General features: G+C 40.6%; 1 pseudogene; it reads left to right on the top strand.

The window, feature by feature from the left end:
- Window positions 1–1,181: 1,181 nt before the first annotated feature.
- Window positions 1,182–17,672, top strand: LOC110769040 (disease resistance protein RPM1-like; annotated as a pseudogene).
- The last annotated feature ends 3,704 nt before the right edge of the window (window positions 17,673–21,376 follow it).

Here is a 21,376-nt window from a genome sequence, read left to right on the forward strand (position 1 = left end):
GAAAATTCGCCACACGTGCGGGGGCGTGTGAGAATGTGAAGATAAAAAGTCCCACATTTGAAAGTTGAGAAACCTAGCAAGGGTTTATAAGGAGTTGGGCTACTCCCCCCAGAGCAAGGCTTCACGTGTTGGGCTCAACGGCCACACGTGCTCCCATGCCACCCAATATGTGTTGTCCACGTGTTAGGCTTGAGTTTATAAGGAGTTGGGCTACTCCCCCCATGGCCAATTGGTTTTGGGGTGGAACCTCAACTTCCTTCAGTATTTACTAAGAAAATGAAGGCAGCACCATGGTGATTTAGAGATTACAAAAGTTTTTATTTAAACCCAAGGTGTATGCTCATCACCATTCTCAATAATTGACACATGTCTATAGGCATAACCATGATTAACTTTTTACTTTGATTTGTGTAACTATGATTATACTAGTTATGAATATGTGTGAAGTATTAAGAAGGCTGGTGAGCATACACCTTGGGTTAAAGTGCTGTGCAAAAAATGCTCCTAATTGAAAATAGACAATATCTCTCGGTTATTGTGAAGAGTGGAAGATGGGTTGCAAAAGCTAGCGTTGGTTGGTTAGCAAAAAAGTCTTCGTCTTGGTTGAAATAAAAGAGGGACCAATAGCATCTTTACGCGTTTTCTTTGACTGAGTATCAAGGTCCACGAAATTGCACGTTACCAAAGCACAAGTACATTTTAATAGAAGTGCCAGTCTCTATTTTCTTCCTTAAACTTTATCATTTTATTTCAGAGATCAATCACAGAGAGAGCAGTGCAGGCAGGGCCCCCATTAGCTTTTTGGAGGATAATTCATCGAATTGAAGTGAATCATTGAAGTTATTTGTAGCTTTCATTTCGCATATGCTCTATCCAAGACTTGGTTGGTATGTATTAACTCCCCTTATTCACTGTTATCGCTCTACCATTTTTCTGGCGAAAAAAGAAATTGCAGTTGGCTAGTTTTCCACACTTTATGTATTCTCTGTTATCACCACAATTACTCTAGAATTTCTCTGAGGAAAAAAATGTATATCTGAATAAGTATTGGTTTTGCTTTTGGGACATTTCTTGTTTACACTTGGTTTCGAAATTTTGCTGTTACTTCTTGTTGAATCTGCCTCTCTTCTATACAGAGAGTGGTATAGGACATAAATTAGATACAAGGCTAGAAAGCCAATATGGCCTCAGTTGCAACAGACCTCTTGATCGGAAAAATTGTGGCCATTCTTGAGAAAGAAGCATCCACCATGGCGGGTGTTTGTGATGAAGTTGATGAGATTAAGCAGGAGCTTCTAAGCATGAAATCTTTCCTAGAGGATGTTGAGGGCAAGATATCACAGATGGAAGGAGAGAAAGCGTGGGTTGCAAGCATCAGAGACTTAACCTATGATGTTGAAGATATCATTGACGAATTCTTGTATCACATGTATGAGCAGCAAAGTAGGGATCGATTCACAAGGTGGCTTCACAAAACCATCCACATTCCAAAGAATCTCTGGTATAAGCACCAAATCGCCAAGAGGATACAGAAAATCACCAGAATGATTACAAAAATTCCAGAGAGAAATCAGAGATACGGTGTTGGTTCTGTAGAAGGAACAAGTGTTGTGCCAAAACACTTCCAAGACCTTGTCGTTGATGGACTACGCAACAATCACAACACAAGCTACACAAAGATAAATCACATACGAAACCACAAAAGTAAACACACACAAGAATTTATAGAGGTTCGGCGTCGTGCCTACGTCCTCTCCGGTGATCCCCGAGAAAATTCACTAGTATGAGAAAAATCCTTTGGTTACAATAAAGAACTCCCTTTGATCTCTCTCTCTCTCTCTCTCTCTCTAGATCTCTTTTTCTCTCACCCTAGGTTTGTATATCTTGAACCTCTTCTTAAACCCTAGTCTAAAGTACCTATTTATATGTATAGGCCTTTAGCACAATCATACAAGGTGTTAGAATGTGTAGTGTTAGTACAGCTGTGTTTGTACAGCTGTGTTAGTGAGTGTTAGTATAGCTGTTTGTACAGCTATGTTAGTGCTAGTACAGCTGCTATCTTTACAGTTGTGTTAGTGTTAGTACAGCTGCATCTCTACTCTTTGTATAGCTATAAATACCTGCCATTGGAGATGAATCAATATAAGAAATTTTCTGCATCTTATTTTCTACTTGGTATCAGAGCATACTAATTTGCTCTCTTACTTTCTTATTCCTTCCTATTTCTGTGTTACCACAGATCTCTATCTTTTTCACCAAGGGTATACTGACCTTGGTGTTCTCTCTTTCATTTCTTACTGAAATCTCTGAGTATGCTCTGTAGTTGCAGCTAGACTGAACTTCTACATCAGAAATTTCCTTTTTTATTTATCTCTACCATAAACACAAATTTCCGCTGCTATTATGGCTGAAAAATCAGAAAATTCAGATTCTCCTGGTGCTGAAACATCTGCCCCAGTGATGAATTTTCACCAAGATACACCTTCCTCAATTGGGGTAAAGCTCAATGGCACCAATTACCGTCTTTGGTCCAAAGTTCTTGAGATGCATATTGCTGCCCGTGAAAAATATGGTTACATCTCTGGGACTAGGATTGCACCAAATGATTCAGATCCTAAATTTGAGAAGTGGATGGCCGAAAATGCACTAGTGAAGTCATGGCTCATCAATTCTATGGCCCCTGCCCTCATGATGAATTTTATTCATTGTGAGACCGCTAAAGATGTTTGGGATACCGTCAAGAAAACGTATCATGATGCTTCTGATGCTTCCCAAGTCTACGAGTTGATGAAGAAATCCTTCCAGATGCGTCAAGATGGCCGACCATTGACCATCTATTTCACGGAACTCAATTCCACCTTTATGGAGCTTGACTTTCGTCGTCCAAATGACTTGGAGAATCCATTGGACTTTGCCAAATTGAAGAAACGTATCTCTGAAGAACGTGTCTATACATTTCTTGCTGGACTTGATCATAATCTTGATCAAGTATGTGGACGTATTCTGGCCACATCACCTCTCCCTGATATTGATGAAGCTTATTCTATGGTTCGTAGAGAAGCACAGCGCCAGGTCACCATGGCTACCGAAGGAAGCCCAGAAGCTTCAGCCTTGGCAGTTCATAGGGCTCAACCTTGGCAAACTACTACTTCTACAACACCTCAGACTTCTTCAACATTTTCAGAGAGAAAATGTTCTCATTGCGATCGTAAGGGTCATGAGAAGGAAACTTGCTGGAAAATTGTAGGATATCCAGAATGGTTCAAGTTGAAATAGGCTGAACGCAAGGGAAAAAAGTCCTCCCAGGCTAACTCAGTCTCTACTGACACACCACAACCATCTCAGGTTTATTTCGGTAAAGGTAAGAATGAAGTGTCATTTATTTCTTCTAAAAATCCATGGATAATTGATTCAGGGGCAACCGATCATATGACTAGTGACTCATCTCAGTTAACCTCTGTTTCCTGTCCATCTCGTCATTCAGTTCAGGTTGCAAATGGAACTCTCACTCCAGTTCAAGGGGCTGGTTCCCTATCACTTTCGTCTACTTTACCTTTATCTTCTGTTTTGCATGTTCCTAACCTCTCTAATAGTCTTCTCTCTATCAGTCAAATTACCAACAGTTTAAATTGCTCAGTAACCTTTTTTTCTACTCATTGTATCTTTCAGGATCGTCTCACGGAGATGACGATTGGTACTGGTAAGGAGATAGGGGGTCTCTACTACTTGGAGGGGGCAGGGCAATCTCAAATTCAATATGGTCGTGGTTTTCAGGTGACTGGAAATCCAGTTTTAGATCGAAAAAAAATTCTGCTATGGCATCGCCGTTTAGGACATCCCTCTTTTATCTATCTAGAACGCTTATTTCCGCATCTATTTGCTAATGTTTCAGTTTCTAGTCTTCGATGTGAACATTGCATTTATGCGAAAAATCATCGGGTCTCATTTCCACCAAGCTTTAATAAAAGTACTACTCCTTTTTCTCGTATTCATACTGATGTGTGGGGACCATTTTCTACTCCTACTTCTTCAGGTTGTCGATACTTTATATCTTTCATTGATGATTGCACTCGAGTGTGTTGGATTTATTTGATGACATCTAAAAGTGAAGTTAGTATTATTATTCCTAAATTCCATCAACTAATCAATACTCAGTTTCATGTCCAAATTCAGGTTTTTCATTCTGATAATGGACGTGAGTTTGTCAATCTTTCTCTTACTGAGTTCTTCCAGCAGCATGGCATTATCCACCAGACAACTACGGCTTACACACCCCAACAGAACGGTATAGCAGAGCGTAAGAACCACCATCTTCTCGATGTGGCTCGGTCCTTATGCTTTACTATGCAAGTTCCGAAACAGTTCTGGGCTGATGCTGTCATGACTGCTGCGTTCCTCATTAACAGAATGCCTACTCGTATGCTTGATTATCAAACACCCATCAAAGTATTGTCTCACTTCCACTCAATCCCTTCATTACTTAATTTGCCTCCAAAAATCTTTGGTTGTCTTTGCTATGTCCATGTTCATTCTCTTCACAGGGACAAATTAGATCCACGTGCCCTTAAGTGTATCTTTCTCGGATACCCCCCATCTCAAAAGGGATATAAGTGTTTTCATCCTCCTTCGGGTAAGACATATGTGTCTATGGATGTTGAATTTTGTGAACAGGAATCATATTTCTCAGGGGGAGTCACAACTTCCCCTCTTCAGGGGGAGATTAGAAGTACGGATGAGGAGAAGTTGTGGTTTGAACCTGAAATTAAAGTTCTCCCTACTCAAGGTGAGGGGGAGATATTAGCTGAACATGAACCTGTTACTTTGAAAACATTTGAAAGATGAAAAAAGAAACAGCCACCTCCTTCTCTGGATCCTCCTCTCTATGATCCTACCAACCAATCGACTGATTCTTCTGGGACTGATCTTCAGGTACATACTTCTATCCCTATCTTATCCCTTTCTTCTGATATTGACTCATTATCTGAATATGATCATTTAGCTCCATTAGAAACTCCCTTGGTTCCACATGATGAGGACCATGGGAGAAGATATCCTGCACGTGATCGTCACCCTCCTGAAAAATTGGGTTTCCCTTCATCCAACAATGTTAAGTATCCCATTTCCAACTATATTTCATACCACAGTCTTTCCAAGTCTCATTTGACTTTTACACAACAATTGTCTTATGTGTCTATTCCTAATAAGTTTCAAGAAGCCCTTGATGATCCTAAATGGAAATCTGCTATGGTAGAAGAAATGAAGGCTCTTCAGAAAAACTCTACATGGGAGATGATTGAGTTACCAAGAGACAAGAAAACTGTGGGGTGCAAGTGGGTGTTCACAGTGAAGCAAAATTCAGATGGTTCGATAGAGAGGTATAAAGCCCGACTTGTGGCAAAGGGCTATACCCAGACTTATGGGATCGATTATCAGGAGACATTTGCTCCTATTTCCAAGATGAGTACAATCAGAGTTCTTCTCTCGTTGGCTGCCAACTTAGATTGGCCACTAAAACAGTTTGACGTCAAGAATGCCTTTCTACATGGAGATCTACAAGAAGAGGTTTACATGGACCCTCCTCCAGGGTTTACACCTAAAGGGGGAAAGGTTTGCAGGTTAAGGAAGGCTTTATATGGTCTTAAACAATCACCTAGGGCCTGGTTTGGCCGGTTCAGTCATTCCATGAGAAACTATGGCTTTAAACAGTCTCAAGCTGATCACACACTATTTCTTAAACATGTTGGCAGCAAGATTACTTTACTAATTGTTTATGTGGATGACATGGTGGTTACAGGTAATGATGAACAGGAGATTGAGAATCTTCAAAGTTACTTGGCCAAAGAGTTTGAAATGAAAAATCTGGGATCTCTCAAGTATTTTCTAGGAATTGAAGTTGCACGTTCTAAGAAAGGCATCTTCTTATCTCAGCGAAAATATGTTCTTGATTTACTAGCACAGACTGGAAAATTGGCGTGTGAACCTATTAATACTCCAATGGAGGTTAACCATGGATTGTCAATTTATCCAGATCAGATACCTACTAACAAAGAGAGGTATCAGAGGTTGGTTGGAAAGCTGATTTATCTGGCTCATACAAGACTTGACCTGTCTTATGCCGTTAGTGTTGTCAGCCAGTTCATGCATAATCCAAGTGAAGCACACCAAGGTGCAGTGGATCGAATTCTCAGGTACTTAAAGTATACTCCAGGCAAGGGTATATTGTTTTCAAAACATGGGCATTTAGATGTGGAAAGTTACACTGACTCTGACTTTGCAGGCTCAAAACTTGATAGAAAATCAACTTCAGGTTATGTATCTTTTGTCGGTGGTAATCTTGTAACTTGGAGGAGTAAAAAACAGGGGGTTGTGTCAAGATCTAGCGCTGAAGCAGAGTATAGAGCACTCAGTCATGGCATAACTGAGCTTCTTTGGTTAAAGATTCTAATGAGGGAACTCGGGTTTGAACCTAAGAAGCCTATGGTTCTGTATTGTGACAATACAGCTGCCATTGAGATAGCAAATAATCCAATACATCATGATAGAACAAAGCATATTGATATTGACAGACACTTTATCAGCGACTACTTGGAAAAAAAGGTCATTCGAGTACCGTATATAAAGAGTGAAGACCAACTTGCAGATATGATGACTCATGCTATTTCTAGCAGAGAACTCTACTCTTCACTAGACAAATTGGGCATGTGCGATATCCATGCACCAACTTGAGGGGGAGTGTTAGAATGTGTAGTGTTAGTACAGCTGTGTTTGTACAGTTGTGTTAGTGAGTGTTAGTATAGCTGTTTGTACAGCTATGTTAGTGCTAGTACAGCTGCTATCTTTACAGTTGTGTTAGTGTTAGTACAGCTGCATCTCTACTTTTTGTATAGCTATAAATACCTCCCATTGGAGATGAATCAATATAAGAAATTTTCTGCATCTTATTTTCTACTCAAGGAATAGGAAACTAAAAAACCTCCCAAAAATAGGCCAAAAATCGACCTGTATTAAAACAGGAAATCGCGATTCGCTCGAGTGCCTGCGCCAACATGCCTCTGCAGCTCGAGCGCCTACATGCTGGGCTGCTTCCTTCTTTCCTTCGTTTAGTCGAGCCAACTCCAACAATCTCCACCTTGGCGAGCCTAAACACCTTTGTGAAAAACATTGGTCCCTAGAACATCTTCAAACCTCTTGGAAATCGTTCTAGTAACTCCCAAGAGCTCCACCTCAATCTTCAGCATGTAACAAGATTGAGCAAGCTCAAACAATGTCTGAACTTCTCAGCTGTAACTGGCTTGGTCAAGCAATCTGAAGCGTTCTCATCTGTATGAACCTTCTCTATTGCAATGTCCCCATCGTTCACCCAATCCCTTATCCGATGGTACTGTACATGAATATTTTTGGATCTTCCATGATACACTTGGTTCTTGGCCAAACATATAGCACTCTGACTGTCACACTTAATCACCACCAGGTCTTGAGCTATTCCGAACTCTTGTGCCAATCTTTGCAACCATAATGCTTCCTTAGAAGCCTCCGTTAGCGCCATATACTCCGCTTCAGTAGTAGACAATGCAGTGACTGATTGTAGCACCGCTCTCCAACTAATCAGTCCTCCACCACAAACGAAAACATACCCCGTGGTGGACCTTCTCTTGTCTAAGTCTCCCGCATAATCTGATCCACATATCCCAACACACATGCCTTTCTTTGTTGTCTTTCAAACAATCCCAAACCTCTTGGTACCCTTCAAATACCTGAAAATCCACTTCACCGCATTCCAGTGTTGTTTGCCCGGATTTTCCATGTATCTTGAAACTACACTCACAGCTTGAGCCAAGTCGAGGCGTGTGCAAACCATTGCGTACATGAGACACCCTACTGCGCTTGCATACGGAACCTTACTCATCTCATCCTTCTCTTTATCACTAGAAGGACTCTCTTGGGCACTTAGCCTAAAGTGCTCCGCCAAAGGAGTAGACACGGGCTTGCAATCCAACATATTGAATCTTTCAAGTACCTTAACTATGTACTTGCTTTGTGACAGCCACAACTTGCCCTCATCTCGATCTCTCCTTATTTCCATTCCTAGGATCTTTTGTGCGGGTACAAGATCCTTCATGTCAAACTCCTTCCCAAGTTGGATCTTCAACTCTTGAACCTTTGACACATCTTGACATGCAATCAGCATATCATCCACATAAAGTAGTAACAAAATGATCTTCCCATCCTTGAACACATGAAAATACACACAGCAATCTGATTCACATCTTCTATACCCAATCCGCAGCATATAAGTGTCAAAGCACTTATACCACTGTCTTGGAGATTGCTTGAGCCCATACAAAGACTTCTTCAACCTGCAAACCAGATTTCCCTTACTTGCTTCAACGAACCCTTAAGGTTGACTCATGTAGATATCTTCCTCTAAGTCTCCATAGAGAAAAGTTGTCTTCACATCCATTTGCTCCACCTCCATGTCCCACTGTGCCGCTATGGAGAGCAATAACCGTATAGAAGTATGCTTTACAGCCGGGGAAAAAATCTCATCATAATCAATTCCTTCCTTCTGTAAGTATCCCTTAGCCACTAGACGAGCTTTGAATCTAGTTGGCTCCTTCTCACATATTCTTTCCTTCTCCCTAAACACCCACTTGCAGACAATCACTTTTCTGTCTTTGGGTTTAGGGACCAACTCCCAAACGGAGTTCCGGTGTAAAGATTCCATCTCATCCATCATAGCACTCATCCAACTTTCCCGCTCCGCACTCTCAACTGCTTCTTGGAACGTAGTTGGGTCTCCTTTACTTATGTTTAGAGCATAGTGAACTGCATTTGTCTCCCATCCAAATCGTTGAGGAGGTTTGATGGTTCTCTTAGGCTTGGACCTTGCTATGGATGGCAGCTCCACCTAATCTTGAGCCTCTTCTTCTTCTTCATCTTGAGTATGTTGTTGTTGCCCAAATTCCTCCATCTTAGTGTCGGACTCCGCTGCTTCATGGACGTCTCCAATTGGCTGCAAACTCGAAGTACCCCCGAACACACTACTAGATGATTCTGTAACAGTTGTTTCTATCCCAACAACATTCTCCTTCACCTCTGGTTTCTTGACTTTAATCATAGGCATAGTCTTCTCGTAAAAAACAACGTCTCTACTGAGTATCTTCTTCCGGTTCACTGGATCCCATAACTTGAAACCCTTCACACCATTCTCAAACCCGAGGAATATGCATTCAAGAGACTTTGGCTTCAACTTGGTTCTCTCACCACTAGGTATAAGAGCATAGGCACTGCATCCAAATACTTTCAAAATATAATACTCAATAGACTTGTTAGACCATACCTCTTCCGCACACTTGAAATCAAGATACTTTGATGGTGACCGGTTAACCAAATAGGAAGCGTGGTTAACCGCCTCAACCCAAAATGCCTCGGGCAAGCCTACATGAATCCTCATGCACCTCTCACGCTCCATGAGAGTTCTGTTCATCCTCTCTGCGGCTCCATTCTGTTGGGGCATCTTCTTCACAGTAAAATGCCTCTTGATACCTTCGCTCTTGCAAAACTCCATAAATTTGCTATCTTTATATTCCTCCCCATTGTCACTCCTAAGGACCTTGATCTTCCGTCCTGTTAGGTTCTCTACTTCTGCCTTTCACACCTTGAATTTTGTGAAGACCTCGGATTTCTCCTTCATGAAATAGACCCAAACCTTCCTAGAAAAATCATCCAAGAAAGTAACATAGTAGCAAGCTCCACCCAATGACTTAACTGGCGCGGGCCCCCACACATCCGAGTGAATATAGTCAAGCACTCCCGTGCTCATCTTTTCCTTGTCTTGTAGCTTGAATGTCACTTTCGACTGCTTCCCCATGGTACAATACTTGCAGAACTCAAGTTTGCAATTGTGCACGCCCTTTAGAAGCTTCCGTTTGTGAAACTTTTGCATGGCTGGCTCACTCATGTGCCCTAGCCTCAAATGCCAAAGCTGAGTATCATCTTCTGAGTTCTTCTTGGTAGATATAGCTACTCCACAGGTCACTGTTGTACCACATAGTTGATACAGGCAGTTAGGTTGAATATCCCCTTTCATAATCACGAGTGAACCCTTCAAAACTATGAGCTTTCCTCCCATACACTTGTACGAATAACCATTCTTGTCAAAAGTACCCAGGGAGATGAGATTCTTCTTTAGCTTAGGTATGTACCTAACCATACCCAATGTTCTAACCACACCGTCATGCATCTTCACCTTGATTGTACCTGTTCCTTCGACTCTACAAATTGAGCCGTCCCCCATCATAACTTCGCCGCCCCTGTCCATCTCATATGTGTCAAACCAAGACTTGTTTGAACACATGTGATACGAGCACCCGAAATCCAAAATCCAATCAAAAGCAGAAACCCTGGAAGTAATAGCAAGGGCATCAGTATTAACAATGCTATTAGTAAGTAAAAGCTCACCGTCGCTCTCTTCCGCGACCCCGGCTTCATCCGGCTTCTTCCCTTTGTTTCTCTTCTCTAGCCATGTAGGGCAATTCTTCTTCCAATGATCCTTTGACCCACACTCAAAACAACCATCTTTCGCCTTGGATTTTGACCTTCCCTTATTGCTCTTCTTGCCCTCACGCTTGCTCAATCTACCTCTCTCTCCGGACTTGACCATAAGACCTTCACCTTGAAAGACTCCATCGAAACGTTGAACCATTCTGTCATGCGTCAGGATGTCTTGCATGACTTCTTCATACTTCAAGGTTCCCTTCCCGAACATAAGCGTCGTGCGAAAGTGTTTATAAGACGGTGGCAGGGATGTCAACAACATCACGGCCTTGTCTTCCGACTTATAAACCTCATCCATTCTCTACAAGGCAGCAATACACCTATTAAAGGCGCTCACGTGCTCCATCATGCTTGCGCCCTCCTCCATCTTAAGAGAGTGAAGCTCTTCCTTCAAGAAAAGCTTGTTGGACAATAATTTTGATGCAAACATCTCTTCTAGCTTTTCCCATGTTTGCTTTGCGGTGTCTTCCATCACATTACACAACACCTCATCGGTTAGATGTTGTTCGATGGATCCTCTAGCAAGCTCGTCTAGGTCATCCCACTCTGCATCTGTCATGGTTACCGGCTTCTTTTCCTTGCCTTCCAAAACTTTGCTGAGACCCTGATGCTTAAGAACATGCTTCATTCTTCTTTGCCAAAGCGTGAAGTTTTCCATGCCAGTGAACGGCTTTAACTCCACCTTTGTGCTTGATACCCGTTGTGACTTAGTACTGGAACATTCTTCGTCCTTGTCGCCTCCCATCTTCAACACACCGCCGCTCTTAAAGTTATAAGAGCACTTGGGCATAAACCAACGCCCGCCGCAACCGCGGCTCTGATACCACTTGTTGTGCGAAAACACTTCCAAGACCTTGTCGTTGATGGACTACGCAACAATCACAACACAAGCTACACAAAGATAAATCGCACACGAAACCACAAAATTAAACACACACAAGAATTTATAGAGGTTCGGCATCGTGCCTACGTCCTCTCCGGTGATCCCCGAGAAAATTCACTAGTATGAGAAAAATCCCTTTGGTTACAATAAAGAACTCCCTTTGATCTCTCTCTCTCTCTCTCTCTCTCTCTCTCTCTCTCTCTAGATCTCTTTTTCTCTCACCCTAGGTTTGTATATCTTGAACCTCTTCTTAAACCCTAGTCTAAAGTACCTATTTATATGTATAGGCCTTTAGCACAATCATACAAGGAATAGGAAACTAAAAAACCTCCCAAAAATAGGCCAAAAACCGACCTGTATTAAAACAGGAAATCGCTATCCAACAACAAGTACTTCCGATCATATTCACAAATGGGTGCAGAACCAAGCGGAGTCTTCTCTTTTCATCCAGGAAGATGAACTTGTCGAGATTGAAGGCAAGAAGCAATTATTGACAGGGTGGCTGATGAATCAAGAGAAACACCAAACAGTCATCTTGTTGAATTATAAATTCTTAAGCTGACTCATTAGTTAGTTAAAAACAGTTTTCTCTTTTATTTCATTTTGTAAGCCAAGTGTAAGCATCCTACTGGTTGTCTAAGTGAATGGCTGAGATCACCTTGTGATGTAAGGGATCCCGCTACTGTGCCTAACGGATATATTCCTCACACACCAAGTGTGTGAGGTTGTAAGAAGAAATTGGTATGAACATTCCTCTGCTACACGTATAGCAGAGAAGTTTTGTCAATCTTTCTCTTCTTCTTTCTTCTCTCCTTCGTCACTCTACGTTCACACACTGCAAACCGACCTGGGGATGGGAGGATCAGGGAAGACAACTCTAGTCCGGCCGGTACGGGACCCAAAATGACCGGCACATCCCCGCCGTCGAGTCTTGGCCCGAGATTCTGAGATTTTCCGGCGATGCGATATCGCTTTGGACACCCACACGCTGCCAGCGCGTGTGGCGGCTCGTGGGCACTATATCAGAGGGGCATTTTGTCCCAATGTGATCTCCTAGTAGTCACGAGCGCGTAGGAATTCGCGGATCTCAATTCGGATAACGTTTGAACCCCGAACGGATTTTACATATCGTGTGTTATCCGGGTTCGATATGTTAGAACCGTTGGATCACTTCCAAATTAATATATGTTGATCTAGGTATTCCTAGGATCGTGTAGGATTCGACGGATCGTGAATCGGAGCCCCAGATGTTCCGATTCAATAACTTGAAGTTTGTGTTTTACGATAATCGTCCGATCGTGCGATCGTGAGCGATCAGACCGTTCGATCTGGACCAAACTTGTAAGACATGTTTCCTAAACCTTGACGAATCCATAGGAATGTTTGGATCGTAAAACGGAGGTCGTGGGGCCCGCGGGCCCGGTTGACCAAATTGGAAGGTTTGACCCTCGGTTGACCGTAAGTCTTCCGAGGTAGTTTACTCTTTGAAGAGTACTAGAACGACCATTTCGGACGGGTCTTGACCGTCATTTGATTTATGTTGAGTATGTGGGTCTAAGAGATTATTTTTAGGATTTTGTGATGGAAAGTTTATGCATATTGTTTTAATGGTTTGTTATGAGATTTATATTTATATTTATAAGTAGATTGTTAATCTGTGACTAATCCTATTATTGTTAATATTCGAGTTTCTTGAAGTTTTATATAATATTTGAGAAAGTACTATCCTTGTTGATTTTGTGTGGGGTACTTAGAATGTTAATTTGAATGCTATTAGCACTACCTTAGGTACCTCCCCGGTTATGGGTTTTATGTTTGAGAGTTCATTTTGCCCAGGCCCGTCGGAGTTTGCCCAGGCCCTTCGGAGATTGATTTATCTTGCCTAGGCCCGTCGGAGTTTGTCCAGGCCCTTCGGAGATTGATTTATTTTGCCTAGGCCCGTCGGAGTTTGTCCAAGCCTTTCAGATGATTTATTTTGCCCAGGCCCGTTGGAGTTTGTCCAGGCCCTTCGGATGTCTTCTTAATACGATGCCTTGGGAAAAATTGAATTAAGGAAGGAAATATCATTTTAAAATATGATTAAAAGGGTTACGAACTCCACCATCATACGTACCTTCCCTGGTTACTATTTACACACGTGCCGTGTTTCGGGCGTGTGGGCTTTCTTGGTCACGGATCCTGGAATTGTGGGACGCCGGAAAAATTGTGAATATGGTTTGAATATGTTGGCACTCGGACGCCCTTGATCAGGGGTTCAAGGACCCTTAACAGGGTAGTCTGCGCTCGTAGGACTGTTTACAGACGTACGGGTCTTGATTCTTCGTCCGTACGTGCTGGCTGAGAGTTAGTCCCCCAGTTGGACGGCTCGTCCCTAGCCACATGTCGTTTGAGGGCTGTTAAATGTGGACTAGTCAGACGATCCCCGGTTGGATTGTTTTCCCCAGTACATGATGTGCAACATCACATGTACCTCCCCTTGGATACTAATACATGGATATGATGGATATGGTCTGGATATGACGGAACCTGGGGCATCCTTGACGGGATGTTGTTGTAGACCCTTGATTGGGTAGTCTGCGCGCGTAGGACTGTTTACAGACGTACGGGTCTTGATTCTTCGTCCGTACGTGCTTGCTGAGAGTTAGTCCCCCAGTTGGACGGCTCGTCCCTAGCCACATGTCGTTTGAGGGCTGTTAAATGTGGACTAGTCAAACGATCCCCTGTTGGATTGTTTTCCCCTGGTACATGATGATGATGAGAGGTGGGTATTATTATATATACATATATACTCATATTTAGGCATACATGTTACATTTGGTATATGTGCTTTTGATTCTGGATTTGAGATTCGTGAGTTTTGTGAGTACCCTGTACATGTATGAACGTATAAGCCCTGGATTTGGGCAGTGTTGTTTGGCACCATACGCCTTGGATAGGGTATGGTCGTGGGGTTTGAACTGATATAAAGAAAGATTGAGAATGTGTTCATTGTATTTTGTCAGAATTTGAGTTGTGATAAATCTGAAATGTATCATTGGTCCTGATTTAAATAATTCTTTATTATCGGAGTTGTGACCGTTGGGATGAGAACTACGTGTGGCTTGATCCCTTGTCCAAGGGTACGTAGGCAGGCTGGGGCCTCACCTAGGTGCAGCCGCGAAATATTATTGTGTTTAAAAGGTTTGATCGATTCTGTGTATGTGATTGGATTCTGATGTGGTTATTGAATTTGAATCATGTTTGATGCTTTCGATGTTAATTGTAAAGTTGTTTGAGACCATTAATTGTTTGGTTTGTGTACTGTTCGAATTAAGAGCATTGCTGGTTCCGTTTTGAATTATTTGAAGGCTGGAGGCCTATTTTGTGTTTGCATCTTGATAACTTGTGCATGCTGCCAGTTGGGTTATAAATTGTGTTTAAATTTTCAGGTTGAAATTTTGGGAAAAGTCAAATTTACAAGGGAGACTCTACCGAAATTTCGGCAGAAAGTCTCGGGTTTTAGTAAGTGGGCCCGGCATTGGTGTGATGCCAGAATTTCCACAGGATTCGTCTCGGGTTCCGAGGAATTTCGGGGCGGGTCCTGTCACTAGTTCGATCGCTTTGGGCATAAGGGCCGACTCGAGCGCCGTGTTCGATCAACTATGGGCGCATGGGCCGATTCTAAGGAAGCAAGGTACGTGCTATCAATATTGAATTCAAAGTTTCAAGAAATCTAGAGAAGGAGAAGGAGGTCTAGAGAAAGTTCTAGAGGAGGAGATAGTGAAAATAAAAGAGAGATGACATGAGAGGAAAAACTTTCCTCCATGTGGGGTGTGCAAAAAAAAAAAAAAAACCCAAATGTTGAAACTAAAAATTGGGCGTTGAGAAGAGAAAAATATTGCTTGCAAAGAACTATCAAGGTAACTATGAGCAAAGAATGTGCCACAAGAGCACGAAGCTGCATCATCAACAAGAGCTTCATCAATACCAGCTTCAGAAGGAGCATGCTTGGAGAAACACAAATATGCATTAAGGAGGAGTGTTGAAATTAATGCACATTTGTGCTAAAGAAATGTGTGGAAAAATCTAGAAGTTTTGAGAAGAGCCTAAACTATTCTAGAAGCTTGGTGGGAAGTCAACAACTACATGCAACTATGAAGATTATTCTAGAAAGCCACACTTGTTGAGTAAAGAGAGTTGAAGTTGGAAGAACTTTCTAGAACAAGAACATCATGTTGCATCATGGCTAAACAATAGCCACAAAAATAAATATTGTAAAATATAGAAGTTTCTAGTAAAAGCCACATACTTGGTGATGTAGGCAAAGATGCCTATAAATAGGCATGCAATCACAATGAAATGTGGAGTGAACCAATCAACTCCCAATCCATGTGGGAGTCTAAAGAAGCAAACTCCCAAACTATAAAGGGAGCCAAGAGCTACCCAAATTAAACTATGTTGATGAGTCAATAAGCTCACCCATCAAAGTGTAAGGGTCAAATAGCCCAAACTAATCTAAATCAAGTACAGTGGCCAATAAACCAAAATAAGCTAAGGAGGCCAATTAGCCTACACTAAGCTATGTACTATTCTCCTCTAATCTAATAAAATCACTTTGTTTCCCCTAAATTCCAACAGAATGCAATGAGTTATAGAGAATTGCTAGAGATGATGGTGAGCTATTTGGAGTCCAAAAGGTACCTAGTTGTATTGGATGATGTGTGGGATGTGCACCTTTAGAGAGACTTCAGGATATCATTTCAAGATAAACAGATTGGAAGCCGCATCATACTTACAACTCGAAGAGTAGACATAGCATTCTATTCTTTTGGATTTGAAAGTAATGTTTACCGTATTCCGCACTTGGAAAATAATGAGGCCGAGGAGCTGTTCAGCAAGAAAGCATTCTCAAGTTACCATAATAAATGTTGCCCACCAGAGTTGCCCACCAGTTCTTCAATCATCAGCTAAGGAACTTGTGGGTAAGTGTCAAGGCCTACCTCTGGCAATTGTTGCATTAGGTGGTCTTATGTCCTCCAAGAAGTCACCTGCAGAATGGAGTAAAGTCTACGACAGCTTAAACTGGCATCTAACTAACAATCCTTTGCTTGAATCTGTGAAGTGCATCTTGTTGCTTAGTTTCAATGATTTGTCATACCAGTTGATGCATTGTTTTCTATATTGTTCCCTTTTCCCAGAGGATTACTTGATGGGGAAAAATAGGCTCATTAAACTGTGGATAGCTTAAGGATTTGTTGAACATGTCAGAGGGGTTACACCAGAAGCAGTTGCAGAGAGCTATCTTATGGAACTTATTTTTCGAAACATGCTACAAGTTGTAAGGAGGAATGAAAATGGAAGGCCAAAAGCATGCAAGATGCATGATCTTATGCGGGAGCTTGCTCTCTCAACATCAAAAAAAGTGAACTTTTCTGTTGTGTATGATGGGAAAGAAGGGAAGAAATTGGAGCCCGTCGTTTGCCAATTCAAAAAACAGAAGGATAAATTATATCACTCACAGGCATGTCAAAGCTTCGTACTTTCTTTTTCTTTCTCACTGGCACATTCTCATTGTCTTTCTCGAAGGCATTTCTTTCTGGACTCAAATTGTTGAGGGTTCTAGATTTGGAGAAAGTCCCAATTACAAAATTGCCAGATGAAGCAGTGTACTTATTCAACTTAAGATATTTAAATTTGAGGAGAACTCCAATTAAGGAGCTTCCCAAATCCATAGGAAGGCTCCGCAATCTTCAAACCTTGGACATTAAGGATACAAACATAGAGGCACTTCCAAGAGGAATTTCCAAGTTGATTAACCTACGCCATCTAATTATGTATCGTTACACTGGAGTACATAGGGGCTTCAGATATATTAATGAGACAAAAGCACCATCAAATGTTTGTAAGTTGAAGAAATTACAAGTTTTGGCATGTGTTGAATCAGAAGGTAACATTGTTAGACTTGTCAGGAATATGACCCAACTTACTAGGATCGGGATTACAAATGTGAAAGAAAGAGACGAAACAGATCTACGTGTCTCAATTCAGAAGATGAAGCTCCTCAGCTTCTTGTCTTTAATAGTATCTGATGAAGAGGAATTTCTTCGAATCAATGCGCTACCTTCACCTCCATCCTCACCTTCAAAATCTTACCTTGGCTGGCAAACTGGAACTGGTTCCACCTTGGTTTTGTTTACTTCATAGCCTCACATATATGAATCTACATTGGTCTAGACTTGAAGAAGTAGTCTAGGATTTGTTTCATGAAAGATTCATATATGTGAGGCTATGAAGTAAACAAAACCAAGCCCTAGACTAGTTCTTCTGCATGCAAGAAGGTAATTTCTTTTATCTTTGCACAAGACTTGCATAATTTAAACTGTAATACTAGTACCAAGTTTTTCCTATCTAACTAGTTTCGACAGTCATAATATATGCATTGATTTCTTTTCGGTACAAATATTCATTGAATTTTATTTCATTACCATATATTTTTCTTGTTATATATTTTGTAGAATCAAGTCCAAGAACTTAAGATGGAGTTTACCCAGATTTCCCCAAGAAGAACCCGTTCTTGTGTGAAGCTGCAAAGGTTCATCTTATTTCTTATTTTCTTGTTAAATGAAATTTTACCAAGATTCTGTTCAGAAGTTGCATTTGATATTGTTTGCGTATATTTGCATGTATTAATGTTAAAGAATGTCTGGTTAGTATCCGTCGCTGGAAGATTAGTCTCTTAAATTTGGATCACGGATTCTTCTATGTTCTGTGTGTTGTTTGTAATTTATGTCTCATGGACTCAAACAGACTAAAATACGGGTGTTCAAGATATTGAAAAAAAGAAAATAGTTTTCAATATATCCTCTCTTGTGCCCTTATTTACCTGATTATAATTAGTTTAACCAGCTTTAGATGATTAATATTGAAGATTGAATGTCACTTTAGTAGCAATTGATCAAAGATCAGTCTGTCAGATTTGAGCCATGGATTCTTTTGTGTTTCATTTGTTGTTTGGACAGTCAGCCTGGCGTAACACTTGAAGTATCTGAACTGTTTTTCATCACTGCCGCAAGTTGTATTTGATACCACCAAAAAATGATTAGTAGTGAGTTTTGCTTTCACCATTGAGTGTCAATAAGTGCATTCTTTCCTGATGGCTTGTCAAAGTGAGGATGGTCCACAAGTTGAAGCAATTTCTTGTTTTGTCCAGGGCGGTACACTTCTCTCGTGTCGCTGTATTTTCCTACCTGATTATAATTAATCTAACCAGCTATAGATGATTAGAGTGGAAGTTGTCTCAAGTGACAAAATAAACCTCAAGAACTCTGTTCAGTAATGATAGCAGTTGGAAGAACTTAACCTCAAGAACTGTGTGCATCTTTAACCTCTTCAAAGAGCACCACAATATCGAAAGGCAAAGTTCGGTAGGTACAGAAATAAACAAGGAAAAATAAGGAGAAAGAGACATAAGAGTTATAGTGGTTCAGCCACTTGATGTAGCCTACGTCCACTTGAAAGAGAGTTGTTTGCTCTTATTCATCATATGCAAAACTCTCTTAGTATGCAGTCCCAAGAAGACTGTTCCAATTCCAATGTAGTGGCACAGTTGAGAACCTTGGTCTAACGGTAATATTGGTGAGCATTAATATGGGCAATTATTCCAACAGTAGGTCTTGCATAATTAATTCATAACACTAGCCTAGAATTGGTTTCTAACTTTGCCCATCCTCAGAAGTTTCAATTCATTTACTGTTATTTTCAATTCAGCACCTCAAACCAACCAAGTAAAGAATTCATATGTGTTTTTAGTTTTTGCCCCAAGTTGAATAACTGAAATTTATATATACAAGCAAATGTTTAGCTCATAAAGATGTTTTTACCAAGAAAGTGAAGGAAGCAATATGTGAGTTTGAGTAAGTCATTTCGAGAGGAAATTAGATACCGATTACACAAGTCGTTACGAGGAAGAAGTACAAAGATCAACAATATTTAAGAGAGATACATAGGCATTATCCTACCGTCCCAAAATTATGATTGCTAATTCATCCTGTCCAAAAATTAATCTACTCTCTGATCTTTACAACATACTGTACCGCAGACTAAGTCAAAAGAAATCTACATAGATATAATTTTGTTCATAAGCACCTCATCAGACCAGCATATCTCCAATTTGATAACTGATTTCAAAGCGGTGCATGGTTCCCTCTGATCGGTGCAGCATTGCGGATTGCGTTTCTGGCAGTTACCTAGAGATAGAATTGAAACTAAAGTTCTTCCATAGCACTGTGGCTAGACTTTTCCATCTGATGAGGGGAGTTTTCTATGAGCTTCCAACGACTTGGAGGAAGATTTAGTCCCCGAATTCGTGCCTTTGGAGGGAGATGAGGAAGGAGTTGGTAGCTTCTTGGGCAGCATCTGTTGCCAACAGTCCTTAGGCAACCTTGATGCTTCTGAGAGAACAATGAAAGCAACAAGAGTGAAGAGCAAGCACTTGTGCCTCCAAGAACCTGACATGGTTGAATAATACTCTGGGAATTGACAGGCACTGTGCTACTTTAACATCCTAAGATGGCAGCTTTAGAGCATTGGTGGCAGCAGACAGGTTGAGTAATGTATGGAGACTGCCAACTTGATTGTTTGAGGAAAGTGTGCCAATGGCAGACAATAGGGTATTTGATAATTCTAAACCTCTTTGAGCAGCTCATGTTGTTGCTCTCATTGTGTACCAGAAGCAGAATCTGTTTGAGTGAGAAAGTGAGGAATTTGAGGGGTTCTTAAATAAAAAAAACATTCTTATTGGACCCCTCATTTTGGTTGGGTATAAAATTAATTCTTCCATGTCTGGTAACAAATCCTTGTTGTCAGAGTTGTTCAAAGTGCTATAATTGGTAATGCCACTTGGACAATTTGTGACCTAACCAGAACAAGATCACCCAACTTACTCTGCTGAATTTATGTGGATGCATACATTGTCATGATGTATGATGCATTATGCATTGGTTTGGGCACAGAAATATGGTTAATCTTACTGATAATTTCTTTGTTAATTTTAAACAAATTAAATTCATTAATTTCTTTGTTGTCAATCAAGCAATGACAGTTAGACCATCATCAAACTAATTAAATTCACTGAGCTATGCATCATTCATGGAAATATAGATAATTTGTTGAAGCCATTTAAGCCTATGGTTGAGAACACCCAACCTAAAATTATAGCAGTATTGTTATTATTAAATTTCAATCATGCAAACATGAGGGAGAGAGTTTCCTTTTCATTTTCTCAGATTACTCACAGCCAAACAAACAAGCCTAGCTAATATAAAGTTGTTGAGTAAATTTTTAAAAGAGTTCAAAAGAAGCATCTTGACACTTTTGTATGCTATTTTGCCAACAAAGAAATATATTTACAACAAAAAGGTAATGGCCATCAATGGTGTCAGTGAGATATTAGTATATTTTTATGAAAAGGGTTGTGATTAGAGCACCACAATTTCCTAGTTAATGGTGCACCTTAGTTGAAGTTCAGTCAGACAAGCAAGCAACAGAAAACATTAAACAAACTAATCATACTCGAGTCAAAAGGTATAGTCCTGGCTTCCTCTAAAATTTAATGTTTGGAGGGTTTGTAACTCAAGTATTTAAAAGTATTTATTTGTGCATTTCAGGTTTTAGGGGCGATTTCCTTTCTCTCAATATCGCTTTGTATTTCTAAACAATTAGTAATTGAAAGTAATCACTATTTAAAACAAGAACTTCTAAGGTTGCTCACACTTCCAATTTGTCACTATAAAATTTATATATATATATATATATATATATATATTTTAGTATGAATCACTCGCAAAATGAGCGTAGAATGACAAACTGAGTATAGATTACGATTATTTTTATCTTTCTAAAATGCTAAGAAATTTGTAGGCAGTCAGTCATATAGGGTGTGATGCCATTGCAGAGAAG

Source organism: Prunus avium, chromosome 8, assembly GCF_965620075.1.
Source record: "Prunus avium chromosome 8, drPruAviu1.hap1.1, whole genome shotgun sequence".
In the NCBI taxonomy this organism is placed as follows: Eukaryota; Viridiplantae; Streptophyta; class Magnoliopsida; order Rosales; family Rosaceae; genus Prunus; species Prunus avium.